The sequence below is a fragment of the Epinephelus fuscoguttatus genome, linkage group LG14 (assembly GCF_011397635.1).
Source record: "Epinephelus fuscoguttatus linkage group LG14, E.fuscoguttatus.final_Chr_v1".
NCBI classification, from domain to species: domain Eukaryota; kingdom Metazoa; phylum Chordata; class Actinopteri; order Perciformes; family Serranidae; genus Epinephelus; species Epinephelus fuscoguttatus.
In genome coordinates, this window is record NC_064765.1 from 12,675,782 (window position 1) to 12,697,766 (window position 21,985).

General features: G+C 42.9%; 1 protein-coding gene across 1 annotated transcript in view; it reads right to left on the reverse strand.

Moving 5' to 3' along the window:
* slc7a14a (solute carrier family 7 member 14a) overlaps positions 1-21,985 on the reverse strand; it is a 102,407-nt gene that overhangs the window by 48,935 nt on the left and 31,487 nt on the right. The window contains exon 3 of the mRNA XM_049597194.1: positions 5,927-6,134. The gene's annotated coding sequence lies outside the window, so the exon portion shown is untranslated. The remainder of the gene's footprint in view (positions 1-5,926; positions 6,135-21,985) is intronic.

The following is a 21,985-nucleotide window of genomic DNA, read 5'->3' on the forward strand; positions in this document are numbered from 1 at the left end:
CTGACCCATGGGGCATTTCTCTTTCTCTGCTGGACAGCTGACTTTAATGGTTAGTGGATCAAACAGAAACCTCCCTCAGTCACACAAAGGTAGAGTGAAACATTTATGGTTTCTGCCATGGGACACCTAAGTGCTACATCAAAGGGTAATGACAACCTCTTTTATAATATCTGGCAACCTGTTGGACCACTGCATTAAAGGTGACTACACTTTGTTTTTGCAAATAAATCATAGACACCATTTTCTCTTTACTTTGACATGATGCCAAAGTACATAAAAATGTATATATTGTTATTTATATAATGCCTCCACCCAGCTTCCCTGACAGAACGTGCTGTCTGACATAAAGGTAAAGCAGTGTCGCATATCAACGTTTGGTCATGGACTTTCCAGGTCCACATACAATGTGCGAGGTACCCTGGGTGCATTGGTTGCTGATGTTCTGGGACACTGTGTCAAGCTCTGCCTGTTACATGCATCGTCTTCTTTCAAAATAAATGCACTACATTGGTACAACACTGCGAATTGACTTGTTTCTTCCTTCAACAACAAAGCATGTGGTTGCATTTCGGGAAAAAGAACAGGGTTTGGCTTTATAGTCTTACGGGACACAAACACCACTCTCCCGGGTGAGGTTCAGGGTTTGTTTAGTCTCTATATACAGACTCTACATTCAGTGAATGTAGAGTCTGTAGGCAAACCCCGGAGATCTTGCCTCCAGAAGAAGAGCGGAAGAGCCCTGGTTTCCGGTTGTAGGCTGTTTGTAGTCCACGTGATGTTGACCAATCACGTTTGAGCCGGCTGCAGTTGTTGCCAGGTTAAATGGTCCGTTCGGTGAACTAACGAGGCGGAACATAATTGGCGTCAGTGCAAACTCTGAATCCATCGCAATGGTTCAGCATATTTACTTACATATAATTGGAAGTCGGAAATGGAAATTTGCCTCCTCCGCTTAAATCAAACTGGATTGCCAAAAAAATCAGGGGCCCCAGAGGCCGCCTGCCGGAAGTCAGAGGCCGAATACAGCCGATGGGTTCTGAGAATGGGGTTTGTTGGACCCATCCACCAGATTTTCGCCGCCTTAACTTTCGTTATTGTCCTGCTGTGTTTCTCCCTGATGCCACCAGATGCCGGTAAACTACAACGGCTACAGGCCACATATCATGCCAACATTAAAGGACAGCTTTTTTTGTCAGTGTCTGACGCCGCAAGTCACTGCCAAGCGCCAGATTTCGTCAACTTCCGAGTGAGACTGGGTTGGTAAACTGATATAGATTATTTAGATGGGACTTTGTTTTGGAGGATGAAATATGTTTTGCTGCTAACCGCTCCACAGCAGTACATTGCTTAGCTTCCGTGTCAATCTCCAGCCTGCTTCTCAAAAATTGGGATGTGCTGACTGACATCTACTGTGTGAAATGCACTGTCTATGGATACGTACCCGTTACAGCACCACTTTAAAAAATCTGAACTATCCCTTTAAGACCCTTCTGCTAGCATTTTTCAAAAAACTCATGGAGCTAACGTTAGCTTAATTCTCCAGCCAGCTATTCCTACGAAAATCTGTAACACCAACTTGTCGTTCTCTGCTTCAAGGACCAGTTGCTTAAAAATTTAAGAACTTTGAGTGGTACATCAGCCACTGTTACCATTATTAACTGCGGACACAGGGGGTGCAGATTGGCGAATGGTCAGCTGACAACCAATCATGTTAAAATAACATAAAACAAAGTCAGTTTTTGTTTGGCAGACTAACAAGCAGGTGCAGTTCGTACAGTGTAAATGCTGTAAGTGCATCCACTACTTGCTGTGCTTTCACTCTGCGGTACACCGACGTGTTTGATGCCATCATGGCTGCAGCTCTGTTGTTCTTTCAAGCTCACACTCACTGCTTTTTCCTCCACTGCTAAATGTCAGCTACCCTGCAGTCCAGCCGCTTTGTGAGTGTGGGAGTTTCTGTGTGTGCGTGTGTGTGCGTGAGAGAGAGATGACTCATTATCACTGCGCCCTAAGCAGAGAGACAGCTGTGAGACCTGAGTGCCACTACCCATAATTCAACATTGTGTGATGGGGTCACTGGGCTACAGGGCAGGAGTGACCCCTTGTATCTGCCAGAGCTGAACCTGCTGGTGCGGACCACACGCACACACACTCACTGCGTCTTCATATGTCAGATTAGAGTAAGGTCAACACTCCACCACATGTATGTGAGTGAGGTTTAACCATTAACACAATGCACTGACCAGTAACTGTTGATGGATGTGGTCTGTGTGCAAATTAAGAACACTTGCGCATCTTTAAACGAACACGTGCTGCTACACTTGTGTGAGTCCAGCAGATTTATTGAATATCATATTTCCACTCTGTAGCTGAGCTGCCTGCTCATATCTCATGATAATAAATGCTCCATATTCACACGCTATCAAAACTCTATATCCAGCTCAATAGTCTCTCCTCCATCCATGTCAGCCTCCTCAGCTCTGCTCTAACAGGCATATATTATTCAACACAATCTCCAGAAGTAGCCCTCCTCCCTCTCTGCTGCTCCCTCTGCCACGTCGGTGGTAGAGGAGGATGGAGGGAGGAGAACCGAGAAGAGGGGGGCGTTTGAAGAAAGGGTTCAAGACAGAAAAAGAGTAAAGGCCGAATGAGGGGAGAAAGGGAGACAAATTGGGAGGTGATGAGCTGAGAGAGAGATAAGACAAGGAGAGCAGCAGCTACAGAATAACAATAGAGAATAGAGCAGGGAATGAAAAGAGGGCAATACAGACAAACAGGGAGTTTGGAAAGAGGGAAAGATTGAGCAGGATGTTTCTTTCTATTTTGAACTGGCTGGCTGGGAAGGTGCTTCAAGGACACTGCGGTCCTGCCTTTCTTGGAGTCCGTCTGCCCTTCCTTAGTCGGCAAGACCTGATTTAGAAAATGATGCCTAAAGAGAAACTCAATCTTTCACCCTACAGTGAAACAACGTAGCTTTGCCCCTACATCTTGTAAGGCTGCCGAGAGGAGCTTAGAACAGTCCTTAAAGAGTTCTTCTATTTATTTGAGTTGAAGGATAAAGTGCCATTATCTAACTGCTGTTTCAGTCGCCGTAGAAATATAATGGAAACAGAGAATAGTTCATTTTAATGATCTGATGCTGAATGACAGGGGTTTTTTGGGTTTGAGGACACTGGGGGCTTAAACCCGACCTCTGCCTGATGTTTCTACTATTATTATACACATATGATTATCATATATCCTCCTGAAACCCAAACTTTTGTTTGGTATGCTTAAGTTCTCTGAGCTATCTGGCATCAGCAGGACCCAATAGGTAAAAAAAAAAAAAAACTAAACACTGTCAACTGTAATAAAGTCCCAATGTCTTCAAATGAGTACTTCCTTATTAACAGTGTCTTGGCTTGTTACTGTTGCTAAAATTGGTCAAAATGTGATCAGGTTTTGGACCTCGTCCAGTTTTATGTCGGGATGGGCCGCAGGCTGACTTGGCTGAGATGGCTGCCATGTTACGTAAGTGTATTGTGCTCTTACTACCACTAGATAGGCACAAAAAGTGTCCACGGACGAGGACAACAGGTCTGAGTTAAATAAAATGAAGTATAAGGTCAAGTAAACCCAAAATGTGATGTCCTCATGAGGACACAGGGTCTCAGGAGGATATTAATATTAATAAATACCATTATATTATTACTAAAACTAATGTTATTGTAGCTACTATCATCACCGCCTGCCCTGCATCTCTCTCTGTCTCTCTTTATATATCATTTAGACATCTGAATTACTAAATTTATCATGTTGATCTGTTCTGTTCACATGAATTTATTGCACGTCTGTCCGACCTGGAAGAGGGATCCCTCCTCAGTTGCTCTTCCTGAGGGGTCTACCATCATTTCTTTCCCTGTTAAAGGTTATTTTAGGGAGTTTTTCCTTATCCGCTGCGAGGGTCCAAAGGACAGAGGGATGTTGTATGCTGTAAAGCCCTCTGAGGCAAACTGTGATTTGTGATATTGGGCTTTATAAATAAAACTGAATTGAACTGAATTATTATGGCTTAGATTTAAGGCTATTTTCCAGATTAATGATGAATTGCAATGTTAAAGGTATTAATAGCTCTTAGTAAATAATATCAGTATTGAACAGGTACTGAATACTGTACAGCTGCTATTATTAAAAATGTATTGACTTGAAAAAATTGTTAAATGTATTCAAGGCTGCCCCTGACCAAATTGGGGCCCTAAGCTGTATGAGTCAAATAAAATAAAAAAATTAACCTGAAATAAATAAATAAATAAATAAATATTAAATAAAAATAACTTCAAACTGAAATAAATAAATAAACAAATCTGAGTCACAAATAGCCATCAATTACTCATCAAAAGAAAGTAACTTCCACCACCTCAATCCCCCACCCTTGATTAAACACTGAAAATAAAATGAAAGAGGGAGACAGGTTTTTCCTATTTAATCTTATTTTGTTATATTTCTCCCTCTCCCCTCTCTGGAGGCGTCTGATCTCCCACCGCCCTCCGCCTCTCACACCTTAATTAAACACTGAAAACAGAAATAAAAGACAGAGACATTTTTTTTCTATTTTCATCTTATTTAGCTGTATTTCTCCCTCTCCCCTCTCTGGGGCCGCATCCATTGTGCATATGCGCAAATGCGTCTCCTCGCGCAAAATGTGGCCCCCTATGGAAGATGTGGCCCTATGCACAGCGTGTGTTCTGCATTTAGGGGGGGGGGGCGGCCCTGAATGTATTTACTGTAAAAATTTAACCTATGGCCCAGGCTTTTATTTGCTTCAATCACTGAGCTCAAATGGCGTATACATGGGACAGGCCTTTAACTCCTTTCACATGAAACTTGCTCTTCAAACTTTTAATTGTTTTCTTTAAACCAGTATGAATATTACTTTCATTTCATCTAGCTCTGACAAACAGCGTATCAGAGAGACAGATAGAGAGAGTTATGATGCTTGTTTTATGGCACCTGGCCTCCTGACACAACATCACTGTTTAACAGTTTTGATTCTTTTGTCCAGTGTTCCCTTAGAGACTAAAGGAGTATAAATAATTGAGGAATGGACACATTGGGACTTGACCGCCTTAGAGGTAAGAAATCACCACCTTTATTCGTCTCTCTCATGTACCATTTTTTCCATTTCATTTTCAACTGCTCATTCAAGACCATCATCCAAGGTCGTGGGTGCAGCAGGCTGCAAAGTGCAAAGTACCCCAGACGCTTTTCTCCCCGAGCAATGCTTTTCAGCTCCTCCTGGGGGATCCCAAGGCGTTCCCAGGCCAGACAAGACATTTAATCCCTCCAACGTGTTCTGGGTCTGCCCTGGGGCCTCCTACAGGTTGAATGTGCCCAGAACACCGGAGGATTCCCAGGAGGAATCCTGATCAGATGCCTGACCCCTTTCGGAGCAGCAAAGGAGGAGCAGCTCTACACCCTGGACAGGTCGCCAGACTATCACAGGGCTGACACATAGAGACAGACAACCATTCACACTCACATTCACGCCTATGGGCAATTTAGAGTCACCAATTAACCTGCATGTCTTTGGACTGTGGGAGGAAGCTGGAGTACCTGGAGAAAACCCACGCTGACACAGGGTGACATGAGGTTTGTCAAAGATAATAAAACTTCACCTACAATCATAATGAAGAGAAATGTAGTCTACTTCATATGCTAAATAAATTAGCATAGGCTAACTTTTACCCTTCCTCTTTTCGTCTTTCTTCTCTTCCTGTTGTAACTTGTGTCTCACACCACAACTAATGTCTAACAATGCCCTCTGCATGGCTCTCTAATCATTGTTTTTCTCATTGTGCTGTGCTGCCCGGCCGCCCCGTCTCCACTGACATCCAAACAAGCTTAAACAAACCTTGTTAAGCCGGTGCAATTACAATTGGACACAGACCTGGTGTGCGGAAGGCAAAACCCAGTGGCTCACTCCGCTAATTGGCTGTGCTGTGAGTTAATGCCATGGTTCCTTGAGTCTCTTTGAGGCACCGCGGGTCCCATCCCATGATCCTCTGCAGCTCTTTTGAGGTCGGCCATTCCCACAGGTGTTCGCTCCTCGGATGGGGTCATTAGCGTCGGCCTCCGCTGGTGCTCTGGCTCCACAGCTGCACACCCATACACACAGACACAAAACAGGCCCAATAATCAGCCTCTGTAGCACAGCAGGAATAGACAAACAGTTCGGTATACGGCTGGACGCAAACCAACCAGATAGCGTGTGTGTGTTTCAGATTTACAACTGTGAATGTGTATCGATTGTGTGTATGAGTGTGTTGATATGGGGAGTATTTGTTTCAGAGGTGATTAACAGCATGCTCTGCTTCCACCTCAGGAGCGAGAGCGCTGGCTTCAGCAGCACATTTAGACAAATGTCTCCCTGTGTAGACGAAATTCAGCCAAGAGGAAGCTGCAGTGTGTTCACTCCTTAAAACGTTAGAAAGATGGAGGAGGGGGAGGGGGATGATGAAGAAATGGAATGTGATGAGGAGGCAAAACCACAAACAAACTTGGAGTATTAGGGAGCATCTTAAAATTTGTCACTGTTTTCTATTAATGGATAGATCGACAAAAAAAAAGATCATTACTAATTCTTCTTCCTGCAGATACAAGCACATGCGCACACACACACACTACCACACACTTGACCATCTACTGCAGTATCTGCACTAGATGAACAGATGTTCCCATTGCAGCTTCCTTGTTTCACATTCCTCTCACTTGCCTCTCGCTGTCTCCTCATCATCCTCCGTCTCTTATTCTCTTTCTCTCTCTCTCACACACACAATCGACTTTGTTCATTCCCCAGATGAAGATATCTCAGATCTATTCTCATACACTGGGTTCATCTTCAAATACGGCCCAGACAGAGGGAGTGTGTGTGTGAATTTCTTAAATGAGTTTGCAGCTGCTGGATGGAAACCTCGCATCGCCGTGAAGTCAGTTTTTTTAAGAGGTGAGAAGAGCGGCCTCGTTTTCTGACGGATGAGTTTTAATCCAGACTGGTTTCTGATTGGGGAAGGGAGTTGTTAAAGTGATTCATCTAACATGTGTGTGTGGTGCGAGGTGTGTGTTAACTCATCTGTGTGTGTGGTCGGGTTCATTCTAATTGCCTTCAGCATTCTGAAATGTAGATGATCTGTGATACCACAGATGTCTACGGAGCGCCCTGAGGGGGTAACCATGGTAACTGTGCATGTTGGCATTGAACACACTCAGGTGTGTAGGTCTATACACTGCGAGTGTCAGCCAACTACACAGTGTGGGGTCATTTACTAAGTTTAATTTACAAAGTTTGGGTACTTTGATAACGATATAATGATCAAACAACATTCATTATAATTAATGAGTTTATGAATAATGAATAATTAATGTGACAGGCTGTTATGCTCGGATAACTACTGCACATTCACATACATGTAGTTTTTTGTCGAGCCATGGGCGATATCACAACTATGTACAATATATCGATATATTTTCAAGCAAGATACAGATTTAGACAACACCTTTATATCAATATAGGGTCAGGTTGTGTTAGGTTACACATCTCTCCTCTTTCACATTCTCTGCAGAGTTTTGCCCCACTCATTCACGCTGTGTCAATCATGTTTGCACACTGGGTCCAAAACATTCGTCCATCATTCAAATTTTCAGGACATGTTTAATTTTCTGTCTGTTTCTGTCTGTTTTCCGTCAGAGCCTTTAGAAACGTTAGACCAAGAATCAGTGAGGAAAATGTGACTGCAAGACACAGCTATGACAAGACAGAGGGACAGGGCACACAGAATCGTTTCATAACGCAGACAGCTACTTTCAACAAGTCAGATAGTCATATTGAGGTGGATGATGATGAAGAGGAGGAGGATGAGGACCGCACATAGAATGCTCCACCCCTTCATGCAGCTGTGGTGCCAAATGAAAGACAGCAATGGAGTGGTGACAGCCAGATAGGTAACTCCAGTGGAGAGAGGCAAAGTGTCTTTTCATTTTGTCATTTTTGTCACATACGAATTTTTGAAACAAATCAATGTGGAATGTTTCTGTCTGTAAGAATTTTTTTTGGATGACTGATTTAAAGAAGGGCGGCACGGTGGTGTGGTGGTTAGCACTCTCACCTCACAGCAAGAGGGTTGCCAGTTCGATCCCGGGCGTGGCAGCCCTTCTGTGCGGAGTTTGCATGTTCTCCCCGTGTCAGCGTGGGTTCTCTCCAGGCACTCCGGCTTCCTCCCACAGTCCAAAGACATGCAGATTGGGGACTAGGTTAATTGATAACTCTAAATTGTCCGTAGGTGTGAATGTGAGCGTGAATGGTTGTCTGTCTCTATGTGTCAGCCCTGCGATAGTCTGGCGACCTGTCCAGGGTGTACCCTGCCTCTCGTCCGATGTCAGCTGGGATAGGCTCCAGCCCCCCCGCGACCCTCAAGAGGATGAAGCGGATAGAAGATGAATGAATGAATGAATGATTCAAAGAACACATCCGAAAAAAAGGGACTCAATGTGCAAAGGCCTTTAGTCTTCAGACAAAAATGCTTATTAGTTTTACTTTTTTATCCTTCATAGTTTTAGTATATGAAAGGTTTTTGTCAGTGAAAAGTCATGATATTTTCCAATTTGTTTCTCTCTCTCTCTCTCTTTAAACTAATCCAGTTAGGCTAATTCATGCATCAGCTATAAGAATCAAGGTGACAGATTGCATGAAAAGTTCATTCAATTTCATTCCTTTTTTTTTTTTTTTTTTTTTTTTTTTAAACCAAAAATAATTTCAACACACTTACAAACTTGCATCTCTGCAGCTGAGTTTTAGGGATAATTTACAAGCACACACTCACTGATCATCATCCAAAATCTCTCTATTTATGGTCTCAAAAGCTTTAAAAACACAAAAAACTTTTTTAACAACTAGACAACTAGGATTTTAGGGATGTCCCAATCACATATTTTTTTTTTTTTGCATCTGATCCTATACCGAGTCCTTTATTTTGAAACCGAGTCCGATACCAAGTCCGTTCCGACACTTTGTAAAAGCATTAAGAAAGAAAGAAAAAAAAAAGAAAGCATCCAAGTTGTCCCATAAGGTTTGTTCTTTATTTAAATAGTATCCAAAAAGCTTATCGGTGGTTCAGCAGCACAAAATGTAAACAAATTCTGAATTGTAAACAAATTGTCCTTCCAGAGTTGCCGTAGGGCTGTGGTAGGCGAGGTTCCGCTGTTAGGTGTGGCTGTGTTGCTCAGAATAAAGAGAGAAGCGGTGGCCGCTGAACCTGTCGTCTTGACTCCTGTCCATTTATTGCTCATTAGCTGCACTCAGCTAGACAAACCCAGGACGCTAGGTTACAATACATTGGGAAGTGAGGTAACAATGAACAACATAGATGAAAAACCTGGCTGTTTTTTTGGTTTTGATTTCTCCGATCTTTTATTACTGATTCCGATTTTGTAAAAATTACGTGATTGGCACCAAGACATCCCTATAGGATTTGTTCCCAGGTTCATTGTAAACGCTGACAAATCAATCTCACTGTAAAGAAGTAGAAAAATAATTTCATTTCAGACTGAATTCTTTTAAAATCTGCAAAGTGTTAGTATTTCTTTAAGTATTGGTTTAGGCACCAGTATTTGAAAAAACCCAAATGATACCCAACCCTCCAGAAAACATGCAAAAAAAAAAAAAAAAAAAAAGGGTAACGATACCATCCATCCACAATTCTCTCTCTATCGCACTCCCACCGCCTCCACCAATCAGCTGATTATGGGTGTTCCCTCTTTCAGTTACCCAATCAAACATTGCCACCGTCTCCTTCAGCCATTCAGCCATGTTGCTGCTGCCAAACTTTAAATCTGTCCTCCTCTCTGCTCCTGTCAGCTGTCATTGTAGGGGGAACTGTCACGCCCTCCTCCACCCCATTCACCTCCAGTCACCTTATCCAGAGCCCAGGACGACCTCATCAAAAGCTCACTCCTCTTCACATCAAAACCATCAATACCACCAGCGTCTAGACTCCCTGGGGGAGGTTCCCTAATCTACCATGTCGTTACCACCCTCCTGGAATAGATGACATCGCAATGGGGTCTAATCGCCAAAGACTCTTTTCTCGAGTCTCCTGACTGAATTAGGTTTGCTTAGATTGCAAGTAACGTACAACACACAATAAGCAGCTCACTATGCAGGTTCAGGAAATATAACAAGCATATGTGTGTCGTGTGCATGTTATCAATGTACCATCCAGCATTGCATTTATTCCCAATTTGCAGCCTATTGCTGATATGGAGGGTGATGTGTGTGTGTGTGTGTGTGTTCCTGCAGCCATGTGAGAAAGAAACGGAGTGAGAGCAGAGCGAGAATAGAAATGAGAAATAATAAGGGGAAAATAATATTTAATCTCAGAGAGAAGTGTTTTAATATATCTGTAGAACTTGTTTGATTAAATGAAACCGCAGCAGATGAGAGATCTGTGCTTCAGCATGTGCACCTGTGTGTGTGATAATGTGTGTATCCACTGCAGTCACTGTTCTAAGCTGCAGTCAGAGAGGGGAACCTGTAATATACCACCTCCACCTTGGGGAAATTGACTATTCTGCACTCATGCACTCTTTATTTCTTTCCCTTGATATTTTCCCTCAGTTTTACTCCGTCTTTCCTCTACACATCCCCCCCCCCCCCCACACACACACACACACACAGATCACCATGGAGATGCGAGATGGAGGGAGGGGCTGAGCTCTGCGTTATGAAAATGCAGACAAAACACGGCCGATGCCTTCCCATCTCCTCATTATCGTTATCTCCATCTCCCCCTCTATTGCTCCATTTTTCATATTGCTAATATCTTTATAACTCTGCACAACTTTCACCCGACATCATCGCCAAGTGTCGTTGCACTCGTCCCTCTTGTGCCGTGTCTGTCTCTTCATCTCGCTCTCAGATTGTTCAGATAAAGATAGGCGCTGTTCGCCCGTTAATGAAATCCACCCAAGGCCAGTCATGACTCACTCGGTGTTTACCCTGGGTGATGACATAATGTCCTCTACATCCATCATGAGCACACACAAAAACACATGTGCGCAGATACACTTCTTTGTATCATAATTAGAGGTGGGCGGTGATGGGATTATTTTAAATACACTTCTATTTTCAGTTGAAGCCCTGCACCAACACTGGCTGTATCACCTTTTTTCCACAGTCCAGGTAGACGTCTTTACTAGAGAGAACTGAATGTTCTTTTCATTACTTCCTTCTTTCACACCTGAAATAAAACTTGTCAGATTTTGTAATGTCCATCCATCATAACATCCCGTAGGTAATAACTCCCCGAGGTGCCCACAGAGAATTATCCCTCAACTTTGCAGCTCTATGTAGCTTTTAAGCACTTTTTTTGGTTGTACTAGGGCTGCCCCCCTAACTGTCTGTGCGTTCACACCAAAAGCTGCCAGAGCTGCAAAGGCCACAGGTCTAATTCATTTTCAATGGACATGTGGCGACTAGATGTGTTTTGAGCAGCAAAAGCGATGAGCGGCGGCGATTTGGTGAATTGAGCAGGAAATGAAAGTTGAAGACTAGTTAACTTTATGCAAATTAGCTATGACGCGTTTGAGCTGTAAATGGCCAGCAACCAATCGGAATGTAGATGTCCCTCACTTGCGCGGACTCCAGAGAACATCGACAGAAATTTTAGTTCCTACCCTCGGCGGGCAGGATCGGGCGGCGATCTTGGACAGCAAGCTGTCGAACTGCTCCCGGTCCAGCCTGAAGTAGCGCTGGAAACGCTCCTCGTCCAGACGCAGCTGTTGCACGAGACGGTAAAATTCTCCATGCTGATCACGGCCCTGGAGGATTTCATGCACCCAAACCCGACGTCGACAGCTTCTTCTCAGGTACAAGGCAGCGCAGATCACAACAATGTCTTGATCTTCCATGATGAATCAATACGCAAATGGGGATGAGCACAGTTATTTATAGAACACATTTTCTATTGTTTTAAGCGGGAATGCATTTAATTTGCTCTTCATACCACCGGCCTGACCAATCGCAGGCCACAACAGGCAGTCATTGAATTTACATTTATTCAGTGTCTGTAAAATAAATGTTTTTTGCCACAAATATTTTACCTGCGGCACTGCTAGAGTGAATTCAGCTATTTTGCAGCTCTGGCAGCTTTTGGTGTGAACGCACAGTAATAGTCGACCAAATGTTAGTCAACCAGAAAGGTCATTAGTTGGCAAGAGTTTATTGGTTGCTTAGTCACAGGGGGAAAAAAACAAAAGTGAACTACAGGATTTCAGGTAAAGGGCTATGCGATGCTTGTTAAGGCTGCTCAATCCTCAACCTGCCACCGCGCTCTTCAAAGACACACCATGTGTACGGCCCCTAATTTCCAGGGCTGGTACCTGCGGTTATTCCACAGGCTAGTTAATAACATGTCGGGCAGGAAATCCAAAGTGTGGGATCATTTTGAGAAGGTGAAGGACGAACCCAAGGTGATATGTAAACTCATCTTCATTGGTCAAGTACAAACATGACGTATCATCTGAAATATGGAAGTAGCTACATGCCCATTAGCCCACAGCGTCATTAACAGGCGGCTCGCTCAGTGTGTGACGTGCACTTGTAGATAAAATATAGGCCTATAATAATGAAGGTTCATTAGTACGGTTTTGTATTTCTCTGTAATGTAGCACAGTGTTAACAATGTTACTGATACTATTCTTTCTCACACCTTCAACTCAAACCATTGTGTTGCCTCACCCAAAATATATCATTCAATAATTACATTAATATCGTAAACATGCGGGCGACTAGTCGACTGATGGCCCTAAATGATGACTATTGGTCGACTAGGAAGATTCTTAGTCGGGGGCAGCTCTAGCAGCTGATATTTCACTGGGTGCTACCTGCTTGTGATAAATGCCACAGACGACACCTGTCTGATGAGGAGAGACATCTACCTTTACATGGAGCCCAGAAGAGAAAACAAGGACAGCACTGTGTGTCTCTTGGTAACAGAGTCCTTTTAAATTCCACTGTGTAACATAAAAACAATGACCGTGTTACATCTATTTTTGAAATCACGATCTGCTTTCATCCGTTGCCTCAGCCAGCGGGGCAGCGCCACCTTATCTGCTTAGTCAGTTTATATTAGTCGGCTTCATATCCTGTATGGAATAGTGTGGTTCAGTGTGCAGCCATGCATGGAGGGTGTGATTCAGTGTCTCACGTCCTGGGAACACGACTGCTGGATTTATTTACAGTATGTTCCTACACGATGTGTGCGCACTATGTAATTTTATTATCCTTGTAAATTACGTAGTGAGAAAAAAAGAGTGTGTCAAAGTAAGCTCATCTTTTGCCAGTGCTCAGTTACAATGTGGATTTTGACATTGTTAGATAACAAGGCTAAAGTAATAAATCTTTTTAATTGCATTACAATTTTCCTACTGCTAGAGGACGGAAAAGTTATGACTTTCATGTCAGCAAAAATCCACTGACACCTTTAGCAGACACACAGCAACATGGATATCCCCTATTTGCCACTTGTTGAACATCTTTTAACTCCTAAGAAAACATTTTGGTGTCTTTGATAATTTCCGACTTTTTTCATCTGCTTTGGCTCGCAGACAGACATATGAGATATTTCAGTGTAGGCTTGTTTGCATAATACGCTTAATGCCAATCTTACACCAAACAACTTTTTAAGTGACTTTACTGTCGTAGATAAATTTCCAATGTCAAAGCTGCCAAGTTGTCTTAAGTCAGTCAGTTTATTTCTCACATTGACATTCTAATAAAATCAAACATGTTAAATGTTACTGTTAAGTTTTTAGTCTTGGCTCATGCTGATAGAAACTACCTGTAGCCATGGGGGAGAGGCTAATTTTGTTAATTTTCAGTCTGTATATAAAAAATGTATATGTATGACCATATTTTAGCAGAATAACATAACTCAGATTGACAATGTGTTAAAACTAGACAAGAAACAAGTTATTTTTAAGCAAACAAACTCACTTGACAATTTTTAAACAGGAATTGTGCAAATTTGCAGGAAAGCCCAATCAGTCTTTTTTCAGCATTGGCAGTATAAAAACAAAATCGGGGAGTGCGGCGAAATGCCGCCTACCTACTTTTGTTTTTATAGAATGCGCCTTTTTCGGGGCAATGGGGGGCGTGAGCAAGTAACAAAACGTGTAGCTCAGCGTGTGATGTAAACAGTGACGTGCTCCGAGGGAAGCCACGGCTGGTCAGTCCTTCAGAGATTCTCTCATAAGTTGGCCCGTTCTTCACCGTCCCCATCATCTGACGGTTAATGGCCTCTTCGTTTGCGAGGACAAGGAGGGCGCGCAATTCCTTGTCTCCCCAGTTGCTCATCTTTACAGTGTCTTTCAGGTTTGTGTTTCCCTCTTGCTGCTCATTCCTGCTATCAACTGTTTCCTGTTTATCCACCGCCAGTGGGTCGCAAGTGCGGCATCATCAACAGCCCCTCCCGTTGCGGAAGGCCACCTCGTTCTTTTTAAACCAAAAAGGTTCCGCCAATATGTTTACCCCACGAAGCGGAAAATTGGGCATCTTGGATCAACTCGCCAATCCGGTTCTGTGTGTGTAAACGCTCACAGCTTGCCGGCAAAATGGCCCAACATTCACTGAAAATCTGTCAGTGTAAAAGGGGCTATAGAGACAGGCAACCACTCACACTCACATTCACACCAATGGACAATTTAGAGTCACCAATTAACCTGCAGGTCTTTGGACTGTGGGAGGAAGCCAGAGTATCCGGAGAAAACTCACGCTGACACAGGGAGAATACTTATACTCCACACCGAAGGGATTCCCCACCCCGGGTTTGAACCAGGAACCCTCTTGCTGTGAGGCAACAATGATAATCACTGCACCACCGAGCCACCCATATAAATATACTTAAATATGTACATTTAATTTATCATGATTCACTGTGCCTTGAAGTGATCTAATTTTCACACCTTAGTTTTATTAGCGTGATAGGGTAATAAAAAGGTTTGATTTCAGGATATTTGTTCTCCTCAGATTAATAGTGAATGTTGATCCTACACACTGCTGTGTCTTTCTCCTGTTTAAGTGGCTTGTATTAATCATTCAGACACATGATGGGGAGCTAATGAGGGGTCTGAGACTCGAGTAAATACACCTTGACATCTCTTTGGACACACACTTTGTTTTAACCCCCTAAATTACACACAGGTTTCAAAACACTGAATAGGTTCAACACGGTTCAAGGACCTTTGTCAAACACATACACACACTCGTGCTGACACACAAAGACACACTGTCAGACAAAGCAGAGGGATAATTTCCACATCTGCCTCTCAGGCCAACATCCACCCCCCTGCCAGGTGCAGGAGGACTAACAAAGAGCTGTCAGGATCTCATCACAAGAAATAGACCCACACAGCAAACACCCATTTTCTCCATTTCTCTTTCACTCACTCTCTCAATTTTCTTTATTTCCCCCCTCTGGCTGCACGTCGTCGTCATCATCATCTGATTTATGTTCTCTTTCGCTTCTTTCAGCTCTCAATGTTCCTCTTCATACACATAAATTTAACAATACACACAAAACACAGCACAGTCTGATGACAAATACGCTCTGAGAGCCTTTTGAGACCTGATGGAGTTTAACCACCCGGCCCAGTAAGAAACAAGCAGCCAATCAGATGCCAGTGCTGCAAAAGACCCATGAATAAATGATGCTGTGGAGTTGTTAAACTAGAGCTGGAGAGGAGTTGAAGGGGAACACCATAACTCAGAGAGAAAAGGAAAAAGGAGTGAAAGGGGAGAAGTTACTGCAGGGAGAATGAGAGGCGTGGGCATTCTCTGTTCCAATATGGCCTTGCCTTTGTTACGACTCTGTTCAGTCCATTCATACTGAGCAGGATGTCCAGGCTTTGGTTTTCCCTGCTATGAAGGGAAGCACAGCAGCTGTCCCTCACTACAATGTGTCATCTAACCACATATCCATTTAGTCTACCTTTGCCTCAGGGCATCAGCAGGACTACAACCCCAATTAGTGTCTAGTCAAAGTAGACAGGAAGGAGACATTTGGTGCCGTCCCTGAGGTCAAAGGAATGCACGTTGGGGGTCAAAGTTTAAATGAGAAGCAAATTGATATGGATGCCAAAGATCCTCCCTAAGTTGCCATCAGAAAATAAGGAATTTGCTCACTGCTCAGGGCAGGTTAGGGCTCAGAATATAGTGCAGACACTTGGGCCCAATCCCAATACCCTCCTTGTCCACTACCCCTTAGCCCTTGGCCCTACCCCTAGCCCTTGCCCACTACCCCTTGGCCCTCAAAATGAAGCAACGAGGGGTAGGGGTAGAAATCTTTCCCTAGAAATTGGGGCACCACTCACTACATCACAGTGTCGGTTACGTTAATTCCTACGTAACTATTTTAAACAGGAAGCTGCGAGCCATCTACATTTCCAACCGGCATCTACAATGGAGTCTAATTCGTCCTACCGATCGCGTTTGCCGCATTCATCATGCTTTGTTTGATGAACGACAGACAACAGGGGACTTCTGCTAGCTAGCCTACCAGCTAACATTACAAGGCAGCATAGTTATACTAGCTGGCGTGTTATCCTAAAGTGAAAAGTGAAAAGTCTGACAAATGACAGACGCCAGATAGTGTGAGCTAGCTAGCTAGCTAACAAGCAATCTGACGATGGTAACGTTAGCTATGTATGAACCGTCTCTTGCTTGGTGGTAGCCATGGCGACGTCTACCCCTCGCTGGCAAGTCAGCATCTGAAACTGAGCATCAGAATGAGGAAGAGGGGTGATTTAAGTGACTTTGAATGTGGCATGGTTGTTGGTGCCAGACAGACTGGTCTGTCAGAAACTGCTGATCTACTGGGATTTTCACACACAACCATCTTTAGGGTTTACAGAGGATGGTCTGAAGAAGAGAAAATATCCAGTGAGCGGCAGTTCTCTCTTGTTGATGCCAGAGGTCAGAGGAGAATGGCCAGACTGGTTCAAGATGATAGAAAGGCAACAGTGACTCAAATAACCACTGGTTACAACCAAGGTCTGCAGAAGACCATCTCTGAACCAACAACACGTCCAACCTTGAAGCAGATGGGCTACAGCAGACTGAATTAAGGCAGTTCTGAAGGTAAAAGGGGGTCCAATCCGGTACAAGCAAGGTGTACCTAATAAAGTGGCTGATGTGTATAGTCTTATTCATATTTTTCCTAACTGAAACCTGTATGTATTTACCTTTGCCATTTTTGTAGCCACACTATCAACATGGCTGTAAGGATGTGGGCCTGTTGGTCGATCCACCACTTTGTTCCAGATTGAAATATTTCAGCTGGTGAATGGATGGGTATTAAATTTTATACAAACCTTCATGGATAAAAGGGAAGAGAGTCCAATGATTTTGTTGATTCCCTGACTGTCCTTCTAGTGTCTCCATGGGGTTAGCATATATGCATTGTTTTGTCTAAACATTTCAACAACAAGCAGGTACACAATCATTAAATTTCATGCATACAATTAGACCCCCTCCCTCAGAATTAATTGTCATAATTTTTCTATCCTTTAACTCATCACCTAGCTGCATCATCAGGTTACATTTTTGATTCATTGAAGACTTTGATTTTTGACCACAACAGCTGGCAAAACTAATGACACTCCCCTCACCCTCAGCTGTACATGGTATTTACTACATTCGGAAATGCTAGCATGCTAACACACTGAACTAGGATGGTGAACATGATTAACATTATACCTGCTAAACATCAGCATGTTAGCGTGCAGACCATAGCATTTAGCTTCACAGAGCATGGCTGTAGAGTCTTGTTTCAACAAGAATCATTAGAGATGAATCTTATGCTGCCTACATGATATTGTGCAGCACACTGAAACAAAGCCATCTCATCTCAGTGCATCCCGAGTGGCTTATTAAGACTATTTAGCCTCCCAAGCAGCAAAGTGCAAAGTTAAACTTTTCTAAGTGGCTCCTCTTGAAGCAGGAGGATGATGATTTTAAGTTTAAGAAAAGAATTTACATACATTTCATAAATTGAGAAACAGCGTGGTGTGTAATGGAAGCACTCTTCCACTGAATTGAGTCCAGATCCGATTCTGCTGTTGCTTTCCCGCCATGAACACCAGTCTGACTAATCTAATAAGTCTGTGAATTCAACCATTTCATTGGATTATACAGCAGGAAATGATTAACATGTTGGGACACGGGGTCAAGTGGCAGGAGTGCGCAGGAAATCTCTCTTTTTCTCTCACTACCGGTGCAAGTATGCGTCTTGTGTGTGTAATGTACAGCTAGGAAAACAGTGTGTGAGTGAGTGAGTCATATAGGCCTTGGAAGAATAGAAACACCACAGGGTGAACTTAGATCAAATCAGTCTTGAAATAGGCTCTATCTAAACCAAAACCAGATGACAGGGATCAGCTTACATTGATTGAGACATGACTTGCAGCTCAGTGTGTGCGTGTGCATGTGTGTGTGTATCTCTCTGTGCAGATAAATATTGTTGCTTTTGGGGGGAAAAGTACACTTTCTGTTGATTTTCGCAGAACTGAAAGAATGAAAGGTTATTTCATGACTGACATTATCTTTGATAACAAACAAGACTAAGGTCATAATACTTTTAACACACTCCACACTCAACACACACACACACACACACACACACACAACACTTCACATCCAAGAATATAATTGTGCACGCCCATATATTCATGTACATTCCTCCTTTGAACAGCCCAAGGCAGGGAATAAAGCCAAAATATTGGGGAGCGAAATCCCCCAAGCCTCCGAGTCAGAAATATCTGCGGTGAATACCTTTCCATGAAATGCCTACATGAAGCTCAATTCAGACCAATTACTGCTGCTAAGTCCACAGTTCAAGGAAAACTCAGCCGGTTGAATACATCCCCTGAGATGTTATCTGACCTCTCGGTTGAAAGGTCAAAGCAGACGGAGGAATGCATCGACAGAGGCAGAGAGCTGGGAACAGAAGCAACTGTGTGCTTGCCCATCTGTACGCATGCACGGGCTGCTTGTGTATGCACAGCACGGTGGTGTGTGTGGGCGTGCGTGTGTGAAACTGTATCTCGCAGTTACCATTCTGCTAGAATAACAGCTCTATTTTTGATCTTTTAGATGCTGGAGTGAGCAGCTGCCTGATATACATCGTAAAACCGCCGGGGCCAGACTAGCACAACACACACCCTGCCAAGATAACCACACACACTTCATGTGCACATAAACCCACACACACAGACAAGTGCACACTAACACCCATGCCCGTTAGTTACACACTCTCCGACCAAAACACACACATACACTCATATTTAAAATGGACATGAAACCATTAAAATACACTTGCATGGCAATGACACACTGAAACACACATGCAGCATCTGCCAAGTTCAGATGCTATCACCACCGCTGAGTGCTAGATTCACCACACACACACTCCCCAGACAAAGGAGCATTATTACACTGCAGCAAAGGCCGAGAACTCGTGATTGCTTATCAGGATCCTGCTATAATTTACTGTATTAAGTTAAAATTGTTGGCTCAATTATACCTTCTGTTGTAAGACCTCAGAAGGGAATTATGCTCAGTGTATTTTCCATTTCTACAAGCAGGTCTCACAAGGAGTCACCTCAAAGGACACTTGCAGAGCAAAACCACGGCACTGACATCTACTGTATGGTACGGTGTTTTGCTGGTCGATGTGATCCATTTGTGGGGATAAAAATGTGTTTAGATAGTCACGTTGTGAAGAGAAATTAGGTTGAGGGTTGGTTTTGAGTTAAGGTCAGAATAATACAGCCCTGTTTCCACCAAACACTTTCAGTATGGTACCTTTGGAACCCACAGTAACCCTACAGACGTGGTGCCTAGACCCTAGCGTTTCCACCACAAACAGTACTCTTAAATGTGGGCGGGGTTGTTGTCACTCACTGCTCCATCTAGCACTCACTGTATTTCGTCATAACCTGTAACACAGGGAAGACTGCATCTCATTCATCGTCCACCGAACGAGAGTCTTTAGACTGTGGTTAGACATGTAGTGGTTAAGGTTAGACTCAAACTGTACATTTGTTTCACTGTGTGTGTAATGATAATAATGGCGAACACACACATTTTCTGTGAGACTACTGTACGTGTGTTCTCGGAGTCGGATGCTGAATGTGCAAATACCTGCCTGCCTCTCGCTGTGATTGCCCTGCCTGATTAGAAACTAGTAGGTTTATTTAAGCTGGAGAGGAAGTGCAGTTTTTATCTTACTAAGAAGAAATAAAACTCTGCAGACCCTAAAAAAACTGCACCCTGAACACTGGACCGTAGAGACACACATACAGTACTGAGAAAGGAACTGCTCATACTGTTTGTGAGAATCTCAGCTTCTCTGTATTGGCCTATAAATATGGGCTCATGTATGCATATTATATCGATAGTGTGACATGAGACTAGATATCTTTGATTCAGATATCGTAATATCATGAGTGTTGTCTCTAAATGCTGCATTACAGTAAAGTGATGTAATTCTTTGAACTTACACTGTTCTAGCTGGTTTATTTGCCTTTACCCTCTTAGTCATTATGTCCACATCACTGATGATTATTTATCAAAAATCTCAGTGTAAATACTTTGTGAATCAATCCAAAAATATTGTCATAATATTGAACAAGGTATTTCCTGCCTCTGGTTGCTCTATTTTTCTCCTAAGGAAGGCAAAATTTTGTCTTTTTAGATGCTAAATGCTCAATTATGTCGGTCAACAGCTGTTTCTTTCTGCCATCTAGTGCTAATCAGATAACATGCAGTGGTTTTTAGAGCTTTGCCACTGGAAAAAAGCTGCCTGTTTGTGACTGAAATCAACCTGTATGAGAGCACTGAGAGGGAACCAACACAGTAAACTTGGAAGAATCAAGTCTTGTCAATAATGTGATTTATCAGTAGATATCAATTGTGAGCAGGGCTGCAACGATTAGTCGACTAATCGATGACTAATCAACTATTAAAATAATCAGTGACTATTTCAGAAGTCGACTAATCGGTTTGAGTCATTTTTCATAGAAAAGTACTATAAAAATACCCCAAAATACTCTTATTGCAGCTTCTTACGTTCAGATATTGGCAGCTTTACACACTCTCCCATGATGGTGAACTAAAACCCTTTGGGTACAAGAGTACGAAACAAGACATTAGATGACATAATTTTGGGATTTGGGAGAGCCAGAACGACATTTTTTAACATTTTAACTAGGGCTGTCAATCTTCCCCCAAAATCAGATTTGAATTTTTAATATTTTTTATGTTAAAAATTCGAATAATATTTGAAAGTTTCCTTGGTATAGGCTATAGCCTAGGCCTACCACCGCATTTTTATATTTTTTTGTGTTATAATGACGATATTTTAATAATTTGCATCACATGCAAAAGTGAGCGTCTGCGCAGCCGGAGACGTGTTGCTCCTCCTCACTTCAAGTCGCTGTCATTAACTTTTAACCTGCAAAGGCGACAGTGCCGCAACACTGTAGGAATTTATGAAAGCCCTTGTGAACATTTCAATAGTTACACATTAAAACAATATTTATTTGCAATTACTCTACTGAACGACCCCAAAGCATGAGCAAACGGGCTGTGTCACTTCGGATCAAAGAGATGCGTCCTGTCACTGTCAGCGCAGGGCTGACAGGACACCCTCCCCTGAGAAGAGAGAGAGAGAGAGAGGGAAGAGGAGACTGATTGTAGGTCTGTTTGTAAACGGGGATTCTCTGACAGTCATGTATTTCCCCAAAAAACATCTCTTAATGCAGGGTAGAGCGCCGTTTTTTGCTGTTTTTTTCAAAATATTCGAACCTTTCCAGGGTCAGCCAAGTTTCCAACTTAGAATATGCTTATTTTTACAGTAATCTGAAATATTTTCAAATAGCAAAGTTCGTTCTGACA